The sequence below is a fragment of the Hyperolius riggenbachi genome, chromosome 2, assembly GCF_040937935.1.
Source record: "Hyperolius riggenbachi isolate aHypRig1 chromosome 2, aHypRig1.pri, whole genome shotgun sequence".
In the NCBI taxonomy this organism is placed as follows: Eukaryota; Metazoa; Chordata; class Amphibia; order Anura; family Hyperoliidae; genus Hyperolius; species Hyperolius riggenbachi.
In genome coordinates, this window is record NC_090647.1 from 60,905,160 (window position 1) to 60,921,113 (window position 15,954).

A 15,954-nucleotide genomic window follows, 5' to 3' on the forward strand; every position below is an offset into this window, starting at 1 on the left:
TGCATCTCAGCTATGTACAAGAGCAGAATTGGTGTTAGGAACTATTTTTTTTAACACAAGCTCTATGGAGAAATTGATGCTGTCCATTTTAAATAGCTGATGATATAACAGATTAATGGGATAATGGAACAGCATAATTCTTGCCACAGTGTCCCTTTAAAGAGTAACTGTAGTAAAAACAACATAATTAACACAATTGCTTATTTTTGTTTTCTACAATGTTCATTTATAAATTATTTTGTCATGGTTTGACCATTGTAAAATCCTTGTTTCCTCTGAATTACTTTCTGAAATGTATTATAGGCTGCAATATCTTTAGTCCTGGCAGGTGATCTCTGTGGAATTCACTCAGCCGATAGAAAAGATCTCTGGTCTCCCAGAATGCTCTGGGAGAATCCCCCATAATAAACAGCCTAGGCTAAGCCTCAGTTGTGGGACAGGGCTACACACCAATATACAGTAATATATAGCTATAGGATGTGTTGCTGATGCTGAAACCAGGAAAATAACCATAAAAATGGGTATGTTAAATAATTTACTCCATTCTACTATATGTCAATACAGTTCCTCTTTAAGAGAAGGGGTATCCACAATTTCATTGGCTTCTGACCCTGTGATCACTGGGATTGGCTCCCAGTGATTACAGGGTCAGGAGCCAATGCAATCAGCTTATACTGACAGCAAAGCAGGTGGGCTTCAACAGCAGGAGAGCGGCGTAAAGAGCAAGAGAGTCGGATCCGTGAGGCGTGACATCGGTGAGCCCTGTTTTCTGAACGAAAAGTCTTTGGTCCTTAAAGAGGAAATCCAGCGAAAATAATGTAATAAAAAAGTGTTTCATTTTTACAAGAATTATGTATAAATGATTTAGTCAGTGTTTGCTCATTGTAAAATATTTCTTCTCCCTGATTTACATCCTGACATTTATCACATGGTGACATTTTTACTGCTGGCAGGTGATGTCACTGGAAGGATATGCTGCTTGCTTTTTTAGCAGTTGGACCCAGCTGTAAACAGCTGTTTTTTTTCCCACAATGCAACAAGGCTCCCATAGTGTGATGTCAATACCATGGTCCTGACATCACACTGTAGAAGGGGTTTCACCACAATATTAGCTATACTGAGCCCAGTGATAATCCGTTTGAGAAAAGGAAAAGATTTCTCATGGGAAAGGGGGTATCAGCTACTGATTGGGATTAAGTTCAATTCTTGGTTATGGTTTCTCTTTAAAGAGGAACTCCAGTGAAAATAATGTAATAAAATAGGTGCTTCATTTTTACAATAATTATGTATAAATGATTTAGTCAGTGTTTACCCATTGTAAAAGCTTTCCTCTCCCCGATTCACATTCTGACATGTATTACATGGTGACATTGTTACTGTGGGCAGGTTATGTAGCTGCTGCTAGCTGTTTTGGCTGTTGGAGACAGCTGTAAACAGCTATTTCCTGTCTGTGAACCTTGTTACATTGTGGCAAACTGTCAAAAGTACCGCGGTCGTCAGAGCTTCTTGTGGGAGGGGTTTCACCACAATATCAGCCATACAGCGCCCCCTGATGGTCTGTTTGTGAAAAGCAATAGATATCTCATGTAAAAGGGGGTATCCGCTACTGATTGGGATAAAGTTAAATTCTTGGTTGGAGTTTCTCTTTAAGGGGCCACAGACTGCTGATCCAGAAGCAGTTAAACCAATTTTTTTTATTTTTTTAACTGTTGCATAAGTGGATTAAACTGTACTTTTTTTTTACATTTGTCTACAGTCGGGATTTATGGCGAGACACGAGCGCGAGTAACTCTTCTGGTGCCTCCCCAGTATATTAACATTTAATAAATGGCGCAGCAGCAGCCCGTTATACGGCCTTCTCCTCCAGGAAGACAGGGGCGAGAATTCCCCGCGTACTCTCCCAGCCTCTATTAAACATCTCAGTACATAATAATTCACTAAGTCCTCGCAGGGAGAACATTTAAATAAATGGCGGCAGCCTAAGAAAACACGACTGTATAATCTAGCAGCGATGCTGCTGGAGCAAGTCAATCTATTTCTATAAAACAAGTCACTATGCATTATAGAACACAGTAAAACATCTAATGAAATCAACTATGCCAGGGAGAGAAAAAAAAATAAAAAAAGTTTCTCAAGTAGAAACACATTGGAATTCTGTTTTATATGCTAATGAATGCAGCTGCCTGTTTGATGCAGCGCTATATCTTCTATTTCTTTATTTTAATAGCGGGAACTTGATATTTTTTTTTTCTTTCCCCCTCCTTGCTTGGCGATTGTCATGAATTTAATTTATTCAATCGTCTGGCGGTACTGGAGGATGTTTGCCAAATTACATGTCACAAAATGAATTCAATCACAACATGATCGTACGGGGGAGGGGAAGGGAGCGGAATTATCTTGATGGCTGCGATCTGCGGGCTATTAAAAGATAAACTTGTAGAAGGGGGCCGTTGACGCTGCCGCCGCGGGGAGACGCTCGACGGTGGGAGATGGCGGGTGGGCCTGGAAAGCTCTCAAGAATTGCGTGCGTATGATTCTGCCAGCACATGGGGCGCTGTGATCTCACAATGTTTAGGAATAGTGAAAGAGCCACGCAGATCCGACTGTGTTCTGAGCGGAAGCATCTTATTTATTATTTAAAATGAGGTGTTGCAAACATTTACTTAGTTTAATTCTGGATTATTAAGAAGCTATATACCGGTATTCTCCCTCCAACATATTAACTTGATACTGCACAACTAATGCTTTTCAGGGACTCTGCACAACTAATCCCCCCAAAGCCGGATTTTCCATAAGGCACTGTAGGCTTGTGCCTACAGGCGCCTGATGATGGAAAGGCGGCTCACTCCCCTCCCCTTATGACTCCCACCCATTTCCCTATGCAGAGTCCCTGAAAAGCATAAATTAGAAGTTGCTCACTGGATACCTGTGGCTCCCTATGCCGGGAAGGGTAATTAGGGGAGAGGTCACAACCCGGTCAGCCAGCACACTTGTGTTCTGGTTAGGTGGGGGTTTGTGGTTTCATAGATGGTGAAGTGTGAGGTGCTAGAAAATCTGTGCCTGCAGGCTCCTGAGATGCAAATCTGGGCCTGCTCCCCCAACTCCAACGCTTTTTTTTTATGGGGTCACGTGACCACGCCCTATAACAAGATGGTCCAAGGAGCAGAAGAACCTTCAAGCCACGTCTGATGATTGCCCTAACCCCCATCCCAAAGCATCACCACCACTACCGTATTGCACTACTGCAACTACCCCATTCACTGCTTGATATACTGGGGGAGGTCTCTGACTGTTAAAGCCATGCTTTCTATTCATTTAGTGGCAAAGGGAGGGGGCTAAGGGACAGGGTGACACTTCTCCTTTACCAGGTCACTGGGAGGGACTAGGCAATTGTAATCACACAGTGGCCCGATTTTGTAAGTCAACCTGGGCCCGGATAAAAGCCCTAACATGGAGTAGTCATTGGAAATTTTGGAGGTAAAAGTAAATATGGGGTGGGGGCGGGAGTAAGGAGGAGGGGCTAAGGGTTGGCAAAATCTTTAACTTTGTTTAACCACTTAAGGACCAGGGGATTTCTGTGTCTACTGTACTGCGTGAGCTCTCCAGCCCGCAGCACAGATCGTGATTATGGCAGGGCGATCAGACTTCCCCCTTTTTTTCCTCACTAGGGGGATGTCCAGCTGGGGGGGGGGGGGTCTGATTGCCGCCGCTCTGTGTGGCGAGCAGGGAGGCTCCTCAAAGCCCCCCTCTGCAGCGATATTCCTCCCTCCCTCTCCTTCCCTCCCTCTTGCTGTGGATCTGGGCGGCACAGGACGGGGACCTGTCCTGTACCGCCTCCAATAGGCTTTAGCCTATCAGACGGCGGCGGATTTCTTCCCCGCGTGTTTTTCAATTAGCCTGCGAGCGGCGATCGGAGGCTCGCAGGCTGTTCACGGAGACACCCTCCGTGAACCGACATGGAACGGACGCTCGAACAAGCGGCCGTTTCCATGGAAACACCACTTCGACCTGCCGACGCCTATCGGCATTAGGCGGTCGTTAAGTGGGAAGGAAGTTGTGAGGGAAGAGATCAAAACCAACTTAGGAGAACTCCAGAATTTGATAAATCCCTATTTCTCCTTCCAACATGCTACTATAATAGCAGGACAGGTTTATCCACAAGGCAACCAAGATAGATGCTTGGGGCCCTGCTGAGTGTCAAGAGACATTGCTGCCCCTTTCTCTGACCACTTTCCCACCTCAGTTTACCAAAAGGACCATAAGGGGGAACGAAAGATACTGTCTTGCCTAGGAGGCTATTTCATCTTAATTTATCTCTGGGTGACAGTATAATATTAAATCGGATCCGAGATGAAAAATGAACTATAACAAGTAACTTGTCTATATATCTTATCTAAAGTTTAGATAGTTTACACAGCAAATCTAGCTGCAAACAGCTTTAACATTTTATGATTATTTATTCCTGTGATACAATGAGGACAGCCATGTTCTGTTTGTCACATTGTCCCAGGCTGAGGGCTGGAGATGCTATCAGCTTGCCTGTGTGTAAATTCACTCTCCTCTCCTCCTCCCTCTTCCCCCCTGCCTCTGAAATCTCTGGCTAGTAACCTCCTCCTCCTGCTGCCCAGACTGAGCTCCCATAAGTCCTTTCTACAGTGCCAAGGCACTGTGAAAAGCTGTGGGCGAGGCTTTAAAGGGAATCAGAGTATTGAAAAAAAAAATATGTGGCTTGAGGAATGCCCTATAAACTATATGAAAGGAACACAATGATGCAATGAGTAAACATTTCTCTTGGATCCACTTTAACAAAAACCCTTTGAATTGCATACGTTCCATGCCTTTGAAATTCTGTCCCCCATCCACCTCTTTCTGTATTGACCTCTAGGAGGGGAGGTGTGGCTGAGTTGTAATACTACACTCTTCCCAATCAGGATGCAGAAGAAAAGTGTGTGTGTGGGTGGGGGCAGGGGGGACACAGTACATGGCGAGGAGAAGGCAGAGGTAGTGCTAGGATGATTTTCTAAAGGTTTCTAGGTCTCCAGTGTGTGAGCAGGTAATAGATCCATCTCTGATTAGATTCCATCAGAGAGGGATCTATCTGATGGTTGATCTGGTGGATATTGTCTAATGTATGGTTCTCTTAATCTCTTTCATACTTTCTGTTAAAAAACGAGAAGCTAATTTTCTCAGGCGTTACTATGTGTTAAAAGATATTCCTATTGTCCTTTCAGCTGTAATGCAAAAAAATCTAATTTTCTTGCCAAGGCTAGATTCATTCACAAACACGTCAGGAAGTGACTGCAGCAAATCATAATCTTGCAAATCTATCACCTGATCCAAATGATCACATCCTTCCCAATGACTTCTGGTACTCAGAAGCAAGTTTACACTTAAAGAGGAACTCCAGTGAAAATAATGTAATAAAAAAAGTGCTTCATTTTTACAATAATTATGTATAAATGATTTAGTCAGTGTTTGCCCATTGTAAAATATTTTAAATCCCTGATTCACATTCTGACATTTATCACATGGTGACATTTTTACTGTTGGCACTTGGCAGGTGATGTAGCTGCTGCATACTTTTTTTGGCAGTTGGAAACCGCTGTAAACAGCTATTTCCCACAATGCAACAAGGTTGTGGGGGAGATTTATCAATGCATTACCAACAGTTTTTTCTTCTAAAACTGTTCTAACCAGCAGAAGAACAGTTCTGCATGATAGTAAGAAACTTCCCAAAGCCCCCAAAGCCTATGTAATAGCGGCAGTTTAGCGTGGATTTCTAGAGCTGCACTACAGTTAAGAAAAGTGCAAATCCACTCCTTAACTGCTGCAGATTAAGAAGTGCTCATTAGCAGTTCTACAGTGCAGGCTAGATGTGATTTGTGAAGGGCTCCTCCCCTTCCACTCAGAGCTTCCTGACAGCAGGTGTGTTGGTTACCTCAGCAACAGCAATTCCCCTCAGGGCTCTTTCACATCAGACAACGCGAACAGGAGCCGTTCTCCTGCACGCGTTGTCTGCCTGCGGCGTGTCGTCGGGTATCTGCGGTGCGACGCAATCAGCGGCGGTAGCTGGTAATTAAACCCGACGGAAAACGCCGGCTTGCGGGTGCGTTGGAGGAAAAACTGCGCCCGGGTGCGTCGGAACCGCAACGCATCGAAATGCAGCGTCGAGTGTGAAAGGTAAAATGAAAGTCTATGGACTTTCATCTTACCTTGGTTAACGCAAACGGCTGCCGTTTGCGTTAACGCACAAAGTCTGCCCTAATATGAAAGAGCCCTCACACACTGCACTGCCTGAGAGACCTTCCTAACTCCTACTATTCCTTACAGTTTAAGAAGGAATCTGCACTAGCCAGAGATTTCTTAGGATGTCTGAGACAGTTCTGCACGTATTTCTAAAAACCCACAGACAGGAAACTGCCAGGAGTACAGCGGTCCTCAGAGTTTCTTGTGGGAGGGGTTTCACCACAATATCAGTCATACAGCGCCCCCTGATGGTCTGTTTGTGAAAAGGAATAGATTTCTCATGTAAAAGGGGATATCAGCTACTGACTGGGATAAAGTTCAATTCTTGGTCGGAGTTTCTCTTTAAGGTCATTACATTACTATAGGTAATAGCAATGCTCGGCGGCGCCCCTTTAGTGTTGCACAGTTGTAGCTTAATTTTTCCAATTTTTAATTTTTAAGGTAAGACTATACCTGTAATGAAAGACTCTCAGACCGATAAATAGGTAGAAAATGTATTGTGCACTTTAGACAACGCGTGTGTGTGCGCATATGTATGGTTATGTTTGTGTGCATATGTATATATATATATATATATGTGTGTATAAGTTTCCATATCTATTTATTTTATCTTTACTGTATAGTCTGCCTTGTGAATTTATAATACCAAATTTCTCTTGCCCTCTCTATACTTAATATTATCACGCTGCCTCAGTGCTCGTTTATTGGTTCCTATCATTGTGATACATTGGTTATTTAGTGATTGGGGTACTCCCTGGCACAATGTGTTATAAATTTCCCTGTCTTCTGGTCACCTCTTAATCATAATGTTATCTTTATTTGTATTTCTTATATATATATTTTATACTCTACAATTAAGTTACAGTATGTTTTTTATGAGATTTATGAATATTATTAAACTTTTCGGGACCGGCCACCTACCCCCCCTTAAGGACCAAGGCATTTTGCGCGGGAAGGGGGTGCGCGCGTTTGGGGGGGTCAGGCGGCCGGATCCCGTCTGTGGCTGGCTGCCTGGATTGGTGTCCCCCCATGGTGGCCTGTGCCCCCTTCTGCCAGCAGCCTTCACTCACCTTCCAGGCTCCAGCGATGAGCCGCACGGGACCCTCTTCTCCGGCCGGCATCTCCGTTCTGTCTGACAATCAGTTCCGGGTCGCGGCTTGATGACGTCATCAAGCCGGGACCCGGCGCTGACGTCAGATGGAGCGGAGATGCCGGCCAGAGCGGAGGGGGGTTCCGATCGTCGCGGGAACGGCAGGGAGGTAAGTGGATCCTCTTCTTTTCCCCCCTGCTGCCGCAGCTGTCAAACTGATCATTACGATCCGACGGCGATCGTAGTGATCACGTGATCAGCAGCCATACGCGATGGCTGCTGATCACTCGGGGAGATGTCGGCTGTCATATGACAGCTTAATCTCCCCCTCCAGGTGCGCACGATCGCGTCGGGAGTGGAAACTGCGGGCCGGCGTAGATTCTACGCCGCATCAGGCTAGAACAGCCACAAGTGCGGCGTAGAACCTAATGCACACGGTCCCGAAAAGGTTAAATTGGTATCTATTTTATGTTTTTTATGTGTTTAAACGTAAATCTTAATGATGGTTTCTAAAAAGAAGTTACAAATCTTCCTCAGTGATCCTTCTGCATCAGAAGTTGAGGTCACATAGGTGTAACCCCCTCTTTTTATATGTATCGAGAGAGAGAGAGAGATATGTATAATTGTATACGTAACATGCTTATGTTTATGGTTTGATATTTTGATATTTTGATGTGATATGTTTATGGTTCTGAGCGCCTCTTTTAATCTTCTTTTTTAAGCACTATTACTTGACCTGAGGAAGCGACGTTTGGTCGCGAAACGCGTTGTCTAAAGTGCACAATAAATTTTCTACCTATTTATCGGTCTGAGAGTCTTTCATTACAGGTAAGACGGTTTATTCTTACCTTAAAAATAAAAAATTGGAAAAATTAAGCTACAACTTTGCAGCACTAAAGGGGCGCCTCCGAGCATTGCTATTACCTAAAGTGTATACCCTACTTGTTAGGGGAGTTGTCTCTATCCTGGCATAGGGCACTCTTTTTTCTTAACCTCTTGACGACCAGCTAACGCCGATTGGCGTAAAACTGGTTGTCTGAGGGTTTCCATGGAAACGGTGTTCGAGCGGCCTTTCCATGTCAGTTCACAGTTCAGTTCACGGTGTCTCCGTGAACAGCCGGAGAGCCGCCGATGGCGGCTCGTCGGCAAAATGTAAACAGGCGGGGAAGAAACCCCCGCTGTTTACATCATACGGCGCTGCTGCGTAGATCGGCGATCCCCGGCCTCTGATTGACCGGGGATCGCCGGCATCTGATAGGCAGAAGCCTATCCTATCAGGCGCAGGACGGGTATGCCGCTCAGAGGGGAAGGGAGAGGGAGGGAGCGGGCTAGACGGCGGAGAACGCTGCGGAGGGGGGCTTTGAAGAGCCCCGCTAAGCAAATGCAGCCGGCGGCGATCAGACCCCCCCCCCCCCAGCAGGACATCCCCCTAGTGGGGAAAAAAGGGGGGTAGTCTGATCGCCCTGCTGCACTCCTGATCGGTGCTGCGGGCTGCAGAGCCCACACAGCACCGATCACTGAAAAATCCCCTGGTCGGCAAGTGGTTAAGGAGCAGAATCAGAATCAGAATCGTTTATTTCGCCAAGCATGACTGGGTCATGCCCGGAATTATTTTTGGCACAGTACATATAGCTCAGGGAGAGACATAGATGGAAAGAGACATAAATAGATAGCAGCAACAGCAAAGGCATCAAGTACACATTAAATTACATTACAACATTCCAATATATGCATCACAGTCCCCAGTGTGACCTGAGGAGCCTGGCAGTTAGTCTATTGGACTGGTTGGTTCGGTCAACTGGTCAGCTATAGCGCAGCCGGCACAGCTGTCCGTCGGGGCTTGAATTGACGGTAGTATGTGGAGAGAATTTAGGAGGTTGACCGCTGAGGGGAAGAAAGAATTCCTATGTCTCGCGGTTTTTGTGGAGATAGCCCGTAGCCTCCGGCCCAGTGGCAGCAGGCTGAAGTAGCGGTGGCCTGGGTGTGAGGGATCGTTGGCAATCTTCAGTGCCCTGGATTTCAGCCTTTTGTTGTGTAGTAGGGCCAGTGAAGGGAGGGGGCACCCAATGATCCTCTCCGCTGACCTTATGACCCTCTGTAGTATGTCCTTGTCGCTGGTGGTGGCGCCGGCATACCAGACCAGGATGGAAGAGCAGAGGATCGACTCGATGGTGGCTGAGTAGAAGTTAGTTAGAATTACTTGAGTCATGCCGAACTTCCTCAGCTGACAGAGGAAGTAAAGTCTCTGCTGGGCTTTCCGTTGGGTGGTAGTGATGTTAGGCTTCCATCTTAGGTCGCTGGAGATGGTAGTACCCAGGAGCCGGGCACAGGGCACCCTGGCTACCTCGGTTCCGTCAATATGAATTGGAGGTGGGGTGTGGGCAGACTTCCTGAAGTCAATGATTAGTTCAACTGTTTTTGCAGTGTTAAGCACCAGCCTGTTCTCCTTGCTCCAGTTGCAGATTCTCTCCACCTGCTGACGGTACTCCTGAACACCATCCTTGGTGACAAGGCCAATGATGGTGGTGTCGTCAGCGAACTTGATGACCTTGACAGAGTCTGCCTCAGATCTGCAACTGTTCGTGTAGAGGGAGAACAGGAGTGGTGACAGGACGCAGCCCTGAGGAGCACCTGTGTTTGTGGTTGCAGCTTGGGAGTGGATATCGCCCAGTCTGACGACTTGGGACCTGTTGGTGAGAAAGTCCGTGATCCAGAGTTGTAGGCTTGAGTGGACTTCAAGTGCAGCCAGGTCCCGTTGGAGGATGCGTGGGCAGATGGTATTGAAGGCCGAGCTGAAGTCCAAGAGTAGTATCCTAGCGTACGTGTCTGGCCTGTCAAGGTGGTCGTTGATGAGTTCCAGACAGATGTTGATTGCATCATCGGTGGACCTGTTCGCCCTGTAGGCAAACTGGTAGGGGTCTAGATGGGGCGAAGTGGAGTGCTTAAGGTGGGCTAGGACCGCCCGCTCCATGGTTTTCATGATGACGGACGTCAGGGCCACGGGCCTAAAGTTGTTAAGTTCGGAGACCCCTTGTTTCTTGGGGACAGGTATGTTAGTGGAGCTCTTGAAGCATACGGGGACCTTGCCTTCCTCTAGGGACTTGGTAAATATGGCAGAGAGGATGGGAGCAAGTTGCCGAGAGCAGGTTTTAAGGCAGGCTGGAGATACTCCATCGGGGCCGGAGGCTTTCCTGGCATTTAGTGTTGATAAGAGGCGCATGACCTCTGCCTCACCCACCACCGAGGGAGAGAACAGGCTCTGGATGTTGTTTGCGGGGCACAGAGGAGGGGAAGCCGGTGCCAGGTTCCCCTCCGGTGTTACCTGGTTCTCGAACCTGCAGTAGAATCTGCTGAGTTCTTCTGCTAGTGCCAGGCTGGGTGTTGCATGCTGGGGTTGGGGCTTGTAGTTAGTGGCGGCCTTCAGTCCCTTCCATACAGCTCGTGTGTTGTTTGAGCATAGGTTGATTCTAATTCTCTCAGCGTACTCTTTTTTGGCAGCAACCTGAAAGGCCGAGTGGAGACGGTACTTCTCCATATGTGATGAAAAGTGGTTGCTGTCAAAAGCAACCCACTTTTGTGAGTATAATAATCTTCAATTTCTTGTCTACATATCAAGACCTTATCACACGATAGTGGGCTCCCGGTGTCCCTGTGTTTTTTGTCTTTTGTTCTATCCAGTCTGATTACATTACTATCTTCATTTCTACACAATCCTTCCTTTCCTTACAGGACTAAGATACAGCCGCTGCTTTTCTGTCTGATGTAGAGTGATTTCAGCCTGGTGATTATTGCCCTTTAAGCATTCCTTGATGGTTGCAGAATGACTAATTAAACCTCCAATGCATCCATAACTCAGCCAAAGCAATTAAGCTGCACATTTCCGCTAATGAAGCATAAATAAAACAGTGTGCAAAATGTTATATTCCATATGTGGCGCCGCAGCAGAGCGGGATCCATCGCAGCCTCTAACTCTGCACCGCCACCACCTAGCGCTACCTATAATTGCCAGGCGATATTAGGAGCTGGCTCTCTGCAGGTGTGCGCTGCAGCTGTAATGAAGCGGCCGTGGGTGCAGCTCATTGCTCTAGTGGGCATACAGCGGGGGCTGCCCATGTCTCAGTTAAAACCATATTCTTGAATTTCATAACGGCTTCTTTGTGAGTAATGGGGAGATAGTAAAAAGGATTATGAAGGCAATAAAACCTATAAAGGCACTAGAGCACATTTTCTCTCAGCATTACTGCGCCATGCACCCCCTTATGAAACAAGTGTTTGTGAAGTACCCCCTGTTGTGGGTAATATCTCAACTCCCCCCCCCCCCCGCCCCCCCCCCCCCCCCCCCCCCAATGCCTACAACATATTTCAAAGACATTCTCCATGATTTTGTAAACGATCTTTAAATATTCCCTATCCCTAATGCTTTCAACTAACTTTTGGATTTATTTTCGTATACAGAATGGAGACACAGAGAGCCCAATATAGTGTAGTATGTACTGGTAAATGGGTATGACAAGTAAGTACCTGTTTTATACTCATAAACAAGGGTTACCGTCCAGGCAACCACTAAATTAACAGGTGAGGAGATTAGACCTGTCCCCACTCAGGATTAAGAAGTCGCTCTCTGTAGATAGGAAATAAGGGTAAACACCCCTCCACCAAGGGTGGACTCTAGAACTGTATAATCAGACAGAGGCGCCAAAAGGGTAAAATATTCTAAAACGTTTAAAATGAGAGGAGGCAGAGGTGGACTTACCTCCTCCAAGCAGACACACACGAGTGTTGTGTATATTTAAAACAACAAAAATGTATTTCAGTACTCCTGCTTCATCAGGCAATAGAAACGGAGCATAAAACTCTGATAGGTCTGGTGCAAAGCTCAGCAACAGAGGTGCTGAGCTTTGCACCAGACCTATCAGAGTTTTATGCTCTGTTTCTGTTGCCTGATGGTGCGGGAGATGCCCACGAAACGCGTTGCACTTGCACTTTATGGAGTATTGAAATACATTTTCATATACGTATCATTGAGAAGGCGCTGGAGGAGAATAGAAAATGTTTATGATAGTATATTATAGATAGGCAGCTTCCATTCCCAGCAGGATATGACACGACTCACCACAACCTACTGACCATATTTGCAGCATATACCAAATAGATGAAAGAGCAAAGATGATGCACACAATTTAATTAAAGGACAATTTACAAATATACTGCCAGTCCACCAGCAAGCAAGAAAATACTCTGAATAATTGTGGCAATATTTTTCACTTCTTATTGGTACTTTTTCATTTGCAGAGTGCTGAAAAGTTGTTTTAAACAGAAGATGAAAATTATCTCCCAGGAGAAAACTCAGCAGAAAAAGTGAATTGGGTTGGGCCCATGTATTGGCTACCACAGAGTCCATACCTAAACCTCATTGAGAATCTTTGGGATTTGCTGGGGAAGGATTTAAACAGTGAAAGAAATTGCAGCTCTGGGCAGAAATAAATGTTGGGACATAGCAGAAGTTCATTGAAATGTTGTCACTGCAAAAGCATGCCATAGTTAAAGTTCAGAGGTTAGGAGGGCAAGGAAGTACTAACGTACTGAGCAGCATGGTGGCGTAGTGTCAGCGTTCTTGCCTTGCAGCTCTGGGTCCCCTGTTCAAATCTCAGCCAGGTCAAAATCTGCAAGGAGTTTGTATGTTCCCCCCTTTGTCTGCGTGGGCTTCCTCCGGGCATCATGGTTTCCTCCCACATTGCAAAAACATACAGATAAGTTAATTGGCTTCCCCCTAAATTGGCCCTGAACTGTGATGCATGCACTGCACGCTACATATATAGACATATGACTATGGTACAGACTAGATTGTGAGCCAGTGACGCTATATAAATACTTAGAATAAGGTCTGAGAACAAAGTCAGAAGCCAGGATTCACAACAGCAGGAATAGGGACTGGTAGGGCAGGCAGCAAAGAGCATTCAGTGACCTGGAGTCTTTAATGAGGCACTTTACAACGATTGCATTGATTGTTGTTTGGTATTGCTTAAAGTTTTCCATGAGATCACAAAATAAAAAGATTTTATCCTCACCCAGGGTTTCCTCCAGCCCCATGAGCAGCGATGCATCCCTCTCTGTCCTCCCGAGTGCCTCAGTTCGGCTGCAATCAGCCCCGGTAATATGGCCCTGTTGCGCCAGTCGGCTCTTCTGCGTATGGGCATGCGCAGAAGAGCCAACTGACGCGACTGAACCAGTTACCGGGGCTGATTGCAGCTGAACTGAGACACTTGGGAGGATGGCGAGAGACGCATAGCTGCTCATGGGGCTGGAGAAAGCCCTGGGTGAGGATTAAATCTTTTTATTTTGCGATGTCAGGTACACTTTAAGGCCATCTGCTGGTGGACAATAAAAGAGCAAGGCAGTCCTGGAATGTGACACCACCTACAGATGAAGCAGGGAATTCCAAGTTTGTGGAAAGTTTGCAAAGGGCCATCTGGACTCTTGGACAATAAGATAATAAAAGCCAATACAAACCAAACACACATACACACACACACAAATACCAATAGGCCAACTGCGAGTCGTGGGATACCGAACAAGAAGTCTAAATTAAAATATGGCTGATTCTAAATAATATGACAACAGAGTACCGTATTGTCACTAATGTCCCCACAGCTAGTTATTACTCGTAACTGTGATGATCCGCTCAGCTGGCTGCACAGGCAGACAGCTGTTTGTCCATTCCTCTAGTCTGTGGGCTGCAGGTCTCTGGAACAGAGACCTGTCTTTCCATTGCAAGTTTCTGGTCTGTTCTCTTGCTGGGGAATTTGCATACATTCGTTATGCAAATCCCCTACCTGCCTTCTTTGATGACTGGCACTATAAGAGCTTTATATTTCCCAGAAGGCTTGGCTGCTCATTTCCCTTCCATGCTCAGTTCCTGATGGACACTGCTGGAGTGTCAGCCATTGCTATCTAGTATAGTTAATTCCTGGGGGTTGCTTTAGGCTCCCCTTCTAGCCCAGTCAGGTTGTATTATCTGTATTGCCTGTTCTGTCTTGTCTTGCCTGTTTGCCATTGTCCTGTCCCTATGGTGGTTGACAGGAAATGGTTCTGATCTATGTTCTTGGAGTATAGCTGGTGCAGCGGTTGCTACCAGCTATCTCTTCTGTTCTGTCTTCTGGGATCGCGCTAGCTACTTTGTGCTAGCGCTGGGGATCCTTCTGTTCTGTCTCCTGGGATCGCGCTAGCTACTTTGTGCGAGCGCTGGGGATCCTTCTGTTCTGTCTTGTCGGTCGCGATTGCGCTGTCACCAACGGCGGTTGATAGCGAATCGTTCTGTCTTGCTGAGATCGCACTGGCCGCTAGCGTTAGCGGCTGTGGATCTTTCTGATCTGTGTTCCTGCTTGGATCACACTTGCTCTGGCGGAAGAGCGGTGGATACTTCCTGCCTAGTTCTTGTTTTTTGTGTGTCTGTCTTGTCCGCTGCGCTTGCTACAGACTCAGTGAGGTAACCGTTAAGCAAGCGCTCACGTCCCCTGTTTCATGTTTGTCTGTTTATGGTTAGTTAGGCGTGCTTGTCTCTATTGTGCTTATCACGTGGAGATCGCGCATAACCGCGTGCACTGTTGCGAATGAGTGCGGTGTTCGCGGTTAGCTAGCGTTGTTATTTTCCATATCTCCTTATTGTATTTGCTGTGCCTTTGCTACCCTCGTATTCTATTCTGTTCTGCCTTGTGTCACGTCTCGCGATCGCACCTCTCGCGATCGCGTTCCTATTTTGTATCTGCTGTTGTGTGTGCGCGGTCGCGGAGTGGCGACTGGATTGGCGCACACACATACAACCTATCCCTTTTGCTCAATCTCATTCGCAATCGCCTCTCTTGCGATTGCGTTCTGCGCTTCGTACAATTCCTGTTTGGCACTTGTGGAGGTACAGAGGATTGGTTCCTCTGCACTCCCCAGCGCCATCTGCCAACAGGAATTTCCCTCTACAGGTGCGTAGCACCTTTTGCTGGGTTCCTGCAAATTATACGCTTGTGGAGGATCTCCGCCGTGTCAGCGCACGCGTTGTGCGCTGATCACGGGGAAAGTTCCACAATCGTGACAGTAACTCTGCAGGCGTGAGACGCTGTGTGGCTTCTGCATCACGCTGTAGAGGGATTTACATATTAGGATGCCAGTTCTCACTCAGGTCCGACAGAAGATACCGGTAAGCCGATTGGCTGTTGTTATTTTAAATCTATTGGCTGATGGTTTGAGTGTTCACTATATAAGGGTCACTTGTGCATTAATGCTGATATGGTTGTAACGGCTTGAGAAAGGGCTAAACACCTGAAACAGCGGGCTGTCACCGCTTGGCCATTTTTATTGATTTTTATTGATGTTTCAATAAAAGAGCTTTATACTTTTGGGAGTGCCAGCCTCCATCGTGTTTGCTGCTACTGGGATCCGGAGGTGTGAGGACCCTTTGAGGCTTAGGCACCCATTTCCCCTTTTTGAGTGAAGTGCTACTCTTTTTACCATTTGCCCACAGCTAGTTATGGCATCAGAATGCCGTACATAGCTCCCAACTGTCCCTTTTTTGGAGGGGCATTCCCTCTTTGGGAACCCTGTTCCTCTGGCCCTTTTTCTTCCGTATT

The 15,954-nt window shown here is 46.4% G+C and overlaps 1 protein-coding gene across 1 annotated transcript in view; it reads right to left on the reverse strand.

Annotated features, from left to right (window-relative positions):
* Positions 1-15,954, reverse strand: part of LOC137543857 (contactin-5-like) — a 57,735-nt gene that overhangs the window by 40,789 nt on the left and 992 nt on the right. The gene's annotated exons all lie outside the window — the stretch shown is intronic.